The sequence below is a fragment of the Ananas comosus genome, linkage group 4 (assembly GCF_001540865.1).
Source record: "Ananas comosus cultivar F153 linkage group 4, ASM154086v1, whole genome shotgun sequence".
Taxonomy (NCBI): Eukaryota; Viridiplantae; Streptophyta; class Magnoliopsida; order Poales; family Bromeliaceae; genus Ananas; species Ananas comosus.
The window spans coordinates 6,604,294-6,612,763 of record NC_033624.1 but is presented as its reverse complement, the minus strand read 5'-3'; the positions used below and the strand labels follow the sequence as shown (position 1 = coordinate 6,612,763).

Below are 8,470 nucleotides of genomic sequence, written 5' to 3'. Positions count from 1 at the left end.
GTTCTTCTAATCTCTTTTTACAGTTATATGTAACCTTTTTGAGTCTTCATGCTGAAAATATCTTGATTTTATCAACATATGCCAAAGATTTGGTGAAATCGACAAAACCTATTATTATCTGATTCATTTATAATTATGGATATAAATGAATCAGATTGTTTAACCTCCAGGTTTCAAAGAGTTCACAATTTAAATTTCATCTACATCAAAGGATGAACAAACCTCTCTATATATGAGTTTGTTGTTGCAGTACCTTTTTATTTGGGTAAAGTTATTGTAGTAAGTAGTAACTAAAACCAATAAAATAAATAAATGCTTCTGGATTAGGATGATATTTTTGTTAAGTAAATATCATCTGCTATTGTAATTCCAGTTGGTTTTTTTTTTTTTAATGGTAAAACTTGGTTTGAGCTCACAGAGTTAGTTTGAGCTAAAGCTCAACTGAGTCTGACCATATAAATTTTATGAAGTTTTTATATCCATATTTTAAGATTTATACCGTGGCTTTTTTAGTTCACTTCGAGTTGAATATAAATATTAAAAACGTCATTATTTGGTAGCCGAAGCTTAAGGAGAATATCGGTTGTTTCATATTTTTAACGCTTTGTCGTCCTTGCAAATATCATATTTATTATTTGATATTTGATGACAGTTTCTAACTCATAAGCACAGCTTGATGGATATTAGATCAAGCCTAAACTTGTTCTTTTTGCACAATGAAAACCCTAATTCTATCACAATGGTTATATAGTGCAAACACTCTCCCAGGCTGCAGAATTTTAGGGTTCCCAATGGAAAACCAGAGAAGAAAACTAAATACAAAATGTTTGTCAATTTGGCTTCTCAAGAACAACCAAACTATGGTCAAAAATTGATTGGATATATTCACCCAAAACAGATGATGCACACAGATAGTTTTGCCTTTTGAGTTCCCATTACAGAGAAAATAATAGCACGCAACACCATAGAAAGAGAGAACAACAATACCTTGATTTACGAGGAAACTTAATAGTAGGATAATACAAAGAATCAACTCAAGTTTTGTATAATTTTCGAGAGAGCCGAGTACGTGCCGAAGGCAGAACATACAACTCCTACGGCGATAATCACGATACAAAATATTGCCTGCAGGAAAAAGAAAGTCATCTGAATTTTAGCTAGAGAGATGCTTTTAGTTTTGTGATTCGAGTTTATTTACTTCATCTTCGCAAGAAGCATTACTGACTTTCCTTTTCTCATGAGACATAGAACAAAATATGAGATGGACGATCGATAAAACTACACTGAAACACATTTGTACTTTGTTCGACCCAATTTCGTGTGCTACAGGGTAACTAAACTGGAAAAAACATGTCATTAAATAGCCATTCTTGAAATCATATTCCTAAATCATCCATTAAAGATCAAAATGTCACAGTTAAACAGTTACTGGGAAGATAATTTGAACTACATTAACTTGGTGACCTAGATTGGGTCGATTTTTTGCTTGTAGAATAAGTACGTGAAACTCCGAAGCAAAACATCTAGTAGGATAAATGATCTATGTTATGATCTTTAATATATGTCTAGTTAAGTGTCCATTTTGTTAAACCTCAGAATATGATTACATAATTACCACCCTTTGGAAATGCCTTTAAAGTTAATGACACTTCACAATGCCACAACATTTGGTGTTTTTTTTTTTTTTTTTTCCTTTTCCTATATTCAAATGACATGTATTATTATGAAAATCGCTAATGAATATGCTAGACACAAAAGGAAAATCAGATCACACCACTAAGAATATCAGGAAATACGATATTAAAGCCGATGAACCTATAGATGGTAAAGATATCGCAACCGAAGGCGGATGAACTAATTTACTTCAATGGTGCTCTTCTAATGCTCTCTAGAGCTTAAACTGTAGAAAATGCCACTCCATGTGACTTGAATTTGTTCAAGAACCTTTCCGAAGTTAATGCAAAAACTAGAATCTTTAAACTAATAACTACGCCATTTCAATTAGCAAAGTAATCACAAAAAGTCATATTTAAAAAGTCATCATTGCATTAAAATCAAGATATAGTTAAGAAGCATCATCAAACCTGTAGCCACGAAACTTTACTCTTGAGAATGCCCAAAAAGCAAGCACATGGCAGAATTAGAGTCTGCCCACAAAGAAATTTTTAGTCCTAGTGCATAAAAATATCAAATATCGAAGAAAATAGTGAGGAAAGGTACTTACTACAAGCATGGTAAGAAAAGATCCAACTAAAGCCATCACAAGGCCTGATCGCAAATGGAATCCAAGTAAGAAGAAAAATACGTATATAAGGTTTAGTAAAAGTAAATGTTCACAGCAATTCTTGTAGTATATATTTAGGGTTTTCCTTTCACAAATTTTAGGAAAACCTCTCAGAGGAATTTTTCTTTTAGCTACAGAGAGACAAGACTTATTTGGCAAAATGTAAGATCAAGACTTATTTCAACAATCATCTGAATAAAATTAACACCAGAAATTAGTCAACAAAAACTTATTTTCAGCATAATGTAAGATCAAGTAACACTAATCCATTGCAAGTGAAAAAGAAAGAAAAGAACATTTAGGCCATAAGTAGGAGAGATAAAATACAGTAAGCCAGATTAACCCCTTTTTTTGTTGATAAATTTGACTCCTGCACCAAAGTAAATATGTATATATAAAGTGACAAAAAAGGACATGCAAATAAGAGGATGTATGAATAATTACACAGAAATGATATACCTTACATATACTATAACTCTTCCTACTATATCTATTAATCGCATGATGGGAAGACATCACAATTTAAATGGTGAAGAAAGTTGGCAAAATGCTGTAAACAATTGTAGCATAAATTGTGAAGGGCACCTGAACTCGCAAATAATTGTGGCAACAGAATTTAAGCCACTTCTGTGAATAAAGGAACCCTAGTCGATTGCTGAAAAATGAAAAAAAGATATTAAAAGTAACTATTTGAAATCCATAAAAGATTAAGGACATGGAAAATCATGGAACCTGAAAATATTTGAAGGCGNTCTTGCTTTACTCTCTTATCCGATCTTTACAGTTTATCTTTGGGCAATTTAGTAGATCTAATCACTTCTTTTTCCTTCAATTTTTCTTGAGGTTGTAGTGTTACTGATCATTTTTTAGCTTGCATTCATTGTTTCGTTAGATCTTTTTGGGAATGCGCGGATCTACAGTAGATGGAGTTGTATTAACCCTACTTCAGAGTGTAGTGCTGTTCGATTAAGTGCCATTTAAGTAGCACTGTGTAGCTCTTCTCTGCAGTAGAAGTAGAAGCTCCCATTTATAGTTTTTTTTTTTTTTCCGAGCTCAGAATCTCATCGCAGCTTCTTGCTTCCACGGATCTGCTGTAGATGAAGTTATATTAGCCCTGCTGTAGAGTGTAGTGCTATTCGAAGAAGTGCTTTTGGGAGAAGCAGTGTGTAGCTTCTCTCAGCAGCAGAAGTAGAAGCTCCAATTTGGAGTTGTTTTCCGAGCTCAGAATCTCATTGCAGCTTCTTGCTTCCTGCACAACAGAAGCTTTAGGCCTTGTTTGGTGCCATTGTTTGATTTTTTTTTTTTTCTAACATATTTTATAGTCACATAGAATTTGTGTTTACACCAAAAAAAGAAAAAGAAAAAGAAAAAAGAAAAGAAAGACGAGCAACACCAAACAAGGCTTAGATTTTATTTTATTTTAGTTTATATGTTTAGAGCCACATGCTCTACCAGAGTGGCTACAGATATGGAAACAGAGGTAGAAACAGCGCCGAACATGCAAATTCGGAGCCTCTTTCATTTTTGTAACAGTTAGAGTTCTATTAATAGGCGGCATCTGAATTTCAAAGAAATGGAGTCATCCATTACGGGCTCGTGTAGAAGATCAAATGAAGTATTTATAGTATGATGTCTATTCTTGCCGTTTTGCTGGAAAACATGGGCTGTTCCTGCAGCAGACCACACTCTTTCAACGAGGCTGATACCGAAGAGAATGTGCAGGTATGCTCTTTAACCCCTGGTATCAAGAGAACCAAAAGTGAGTACTGATTTCATGCTTCTTGCTCTTTGAATATATGCAGGCTGCAGAAATTGAGCGCCGAATTGCTCAGGAAACAAAGGCGGAGCAACACATCCATAAGCTTTTACTTCTTGGTATGCCTACCCATAATAATTGTTCATTTTTATTTTTACCTCGTATTCCTCTTATCTGGAGGACAATATTAGCAAAGTCTCAATTAGAAGAGGTATTCAAGAACTGGCAAGTATATGCCATATGATTGGTGTCATTCCTTTGGTCTTCTTAGGTATTACTAACAATCTGCGAGTTGTTGGTTTTGATTTTTCCGATACAACTTTTGTTTTTGACTGATTATGAGTTCATTATTATTTGAATCATGTTTCCAGCACAGTTTGTATTAAATATATGCTTGATTCCTGTGTCAGATTCTTGCTATGTTTCTTGAAAATTCTCGATAATGCTGACAATTTAAACTTCTCAGTGTTGAAAGCATCATCGGTTATTAGTAGATTGCCTAAAAAGCTGAATAAATTGAAACTAAATGAAAATTTTGCTCTGGTGGCCATGTCTTCATCCTGTCTAGAAATTTAAAAACTTTACTAATATTTATCTGGTCTTAATTACCTTTTCATTTGAAGGTGCGGGTGAATCAGGAAAATCTACAATTTTTAAGCAGCTGAAGTAATTTACTTCATTGTATTTTGCTGATATATTGACAGCTTGACCCTAAGGGAAACGGCTTCTTGAGGTTTATTTTTTCACTCCTATGATCATTAAAGGGAAAGTTACTATAGGATGTCTAGAAAACTTTTGGGAGAACAAAGCTCTTCCACTATAATGCACCCTGAAGTTTAATTCTCCACTGGCAACTAACTGAAGAAAAGAGAAAGACAATACACTGGTATTGAAATATGACCTAATAAGATAGGAAATTCAGTTCTTCACATGTAAATTGCTAAGGATTTCTCTATTCTTAGTTTACAAGAAAGACAATACACTGGCATTGAAATATGACCTAATAAGTTATTAGATAGGAAATTCAGCTCTTCATATGTAAACTGCTAACGATTTCTCTTTTCTTAGTTTACAAGTCCTTTCTCGTTTTGCTACAGCTGAGAGAGAGTAATTTTTACTTCCTGTTTCCAATAGTTCTATTTGAACTTGGTTTTTTAGTATATTCTATAAGATTTTAGTTACATATTGCTTTTTGATTGTACTAATTTTTTTTCTTGACAATCAGATATAAATTTTTTGATACTCTATTATAATGGATAAGAGTTGGATCAAAAGGAATAGATGGACATATGAATACTACGAAGGAGTAAATAGTTTTCTCGATTTTGCCTCTAAAAATGCATGCGAGAATGGAGTGATTTCATGCCCATGTTTGAAATGTACGAATTCCTATAGTTGGAGCAAACTAGTTGTGCGTGATCATTTGTTGTGTAATGGAATCAGTCCAAACTATAATAATTGGTTTTTTTATGGTGAATCTGCATTTGGAGAAGCATCAAAGGGCACTAGTAAAATCTATAACTATGAAGTCCCTAATGTAAATGCTAATATGCATGATATGTTAAGTGAAGTTTTTCAAATGAATAATCAAACTCTAGAAGAAGAAGCTGGAGGTGATGATTGTTTCCACGAGTCATCTAGTGAAGGTCCTGATGTACAACAATCTACACAACAATCTACAGAAGGCATGAATGAAGATGCTAGAAAGTTTTTTACCTTGCTTGAAGATGCCGAACTACCACTGTATGAGGGGTGTGAGAAATACAGTAAATTAACAGCAATTTTGGTTCTATACCATTTGAAGTGTCTTAATGGGTGGAGTAACAAGTCATTTACTATGTTGCTTGAAGTGTTGAGGAATATGCTTCCTTCTGGTTCTAGATTGCCAGAGGAGATTCATATCAGGCTAAAAAGTACATTATGGACTTAGACTTAAATATGAAAAATTCATGCTCGCCCTAACGGCTGGTATTATTTGGAAAGATAATACATGTGCTAATTTTTGTCTCGCATACATGTGTGCTTCAAGATGGAAACTCGTGAAGAGCAAGCTCCTAAAGTAGATTCAACGAGGAATCTACTAGAGAGACAAAAACCCCAAAAGTTTTAAGTGGTTTCCTCCTAAAGCCAAGCTACAAAGGTTGTTTACATCTTCTAAAACACTGCTCTTTAATGAAATGGCATGCTAGGTCGCACAAATGAGGTGTGTAGTGAGAAACATCCGCTTGATCAACCGGCATGGAAAAGCTTTTGACTAAGCAATATGTGTCACTTTTCAATCGGATTCATCGTATAGGTCCAGACTTGGTTATAGCTACTGATCGGCTTTACCTTTTCAATATGATGCTAGTTATAGTTGCTCGCGCGTGTTATCTTGATCCATATAATTTACCTCCATGATAGTTGAAACGATCTTCTTTCATCTTGTCTTTGCTTACTACCAGCCAAACTCACCTTCTACTAATATTGATGTGTATTTACAAAACCTTTTAATTGAATACCTTAAAGAATTGTGGGAGCTTTGGAGTTGAAACTTATGATACTCTAGTGAGAAACCTTTCAAATGGCATTGCTGGTTTATTGTGACACATTAATGACTTTCCAGCTTATGGTGATTTCTGTGCTGGAGGAATACCAAAGGTGCTCTTCTTCCCATCTTGAACTATAGTATTACTCCGATGGCTTAAAATATGGAGGTAAATAATTTGTATGCGACATAGACGCGGTTCCTAACATAACAATCATGAGATTTCTCGATAAAGGAATAGAAGTCATGTTGTGGACTCAGAGAAATAGAACAGCACCTAAATGCTATACGGAAGTGCTATTTTGGCAACAAACTAAGAGATTATGAATGCAATTTTGGTAGTTTGTTAATTACAAACAGGTAAGAGGAAAGAGGACGTACAGAAAGTTGCAACCATGGAAGAAAAGAGTATATTCTTTACATTACTTATTGGGAACATCGTTTATCGTCATAATCTTGCATGTCATGCACGTGGAAAAGAATGTAAGTGACATAATCTTGGTACATTCTTGTTGAATCTTGATGGTAAGAACTTAAAGATTAATTTGTAAGGCACGACATGATCTACAAGACATCGGTATAGCGACATGCGAACTTCACCTCCCAAAGTGTTAGATTCAAGATATGAGTATATCTTACACGGCATTGTTTCGTTATGTCTCCGAAAGACTAGGTGATGTTCTTAAAAGTTTTAAAAAATTGTAAGTACCAGATGTGTTACTCATCAAACATATCACGATGTATTCACTCAAGCAGCATAAGATTACAGGATCTGAAAGCCATGATTCTCATATTCTGATGCAACAGCTACTTGTCGTATGCATTGAGTGGTGCTTGCGCGAAGGTAGTATTGCAAGCTTTAATTGATTTTATGTTGTATTTTTTTCCGCAGCCTACTGTTCTAAACCTGGAATGTACAAGAGCTTGAGCGTCTAGAAATCTCGAAGTGTGGGAGACATGCTATGCCATCTTTGAAAAGATTCCCCCCATCTTTTTACGATATGGTCCATTTTGTAACCATTGGCTACGAGAAGCAAAAATCGCAGGACCGTGTTCAGATACCGTTGATGTCATCCAATTGGAGAGGTTAGAATTTTATTCAACAAGTTTTCACATTATTCTTAAGATAGACTATTGGCCTCTTTTTTTTAATGGTAGTTCTTAATTATTATGTTCTAACTATAGGTTCTTTTTGATTCCAAGTACTGGTCGATGTACGTATAAAGCCATCCCGGGCAGGGCTCAATAGCTGAGGGATATTTAGCAGGAGTGTATGGTTGTTCGAGTGATATTTAGATTCTTGTCGAAACATATTCAATCGACTGGCGGAAGTAATATTGACGGTTCAATTGCGCGAACATCACTCACAATTCTCTTGATAAAAACCATGGATGCAAGCCACATAGATATGGGTACTATTTAAATAATGAGATAATCTTTTTGAAGATCGTCTTTATCAAGTCCCTGTTATGATATTACATAAGTCTTGCATACTAGTTCACCTTATGAGTGTTTGTTTTCTTATAATAATACTCTTTTATTTGTTTGTTTAAGTATTCATAAGGATATATAAAAGACAAAAGCGTGGACCCGCCCAAGTGAAGCTGTGTATAAATAAATTCATATGGAAACTTTGTTGATTGGTTTCAGATCGTATATAGTTTTATTTATTTACATTCATCTCCTAATATTATCATAGGAATTTGATGTTTCGATACTTGTACTTTATAGGCTTTACAATATGGGTAGGTTATGAATTCCGATGAGGAAAGGATGAACGCGATTCCACGAGAGATAAAATGGTGGCTCATGGCCAAACAATTGTGTAGAAGCTTTCGGGAATATATTATAATGGCACAAAATTTCGCCAACCAAAACTTCAATGAAAGTAAATATGAAGACT

At 34.5% G+C, this 8,470-nt stretch overlaps 2 long non-coding RNA genes across 2 annotated transcripts; one reads left to right on the top strand and one right to left on the bottom strand.

The window, feature by feature from the left end:
- Nucleotides 841–2,243, bottom strand: LOC109709708. The gene is made up of 3 exons (XR_002216203.1): nucleotides 2,225–2,243; nucleotides 2,085–2,147; nucleotides 841–1,125 (listed from the first exon to the last, which is right to left on the bottom strand). It is a non-coding gene; the product is annotated as an uncharacterized LOC109709708 (long non-coding RNA).
- On the top strand, nucleotides 3,043–5,347 carry LOC109709707. Its single transcript, XR_002216202.1, has 3 exons — nucleotides 3,043–4,006; nucleotides 4,087–4,159; nucleotides 5,266–5,347. It is a non-coding gene; the product is annotated as an uncharacterized LOC109709707 (long non-coding RNA).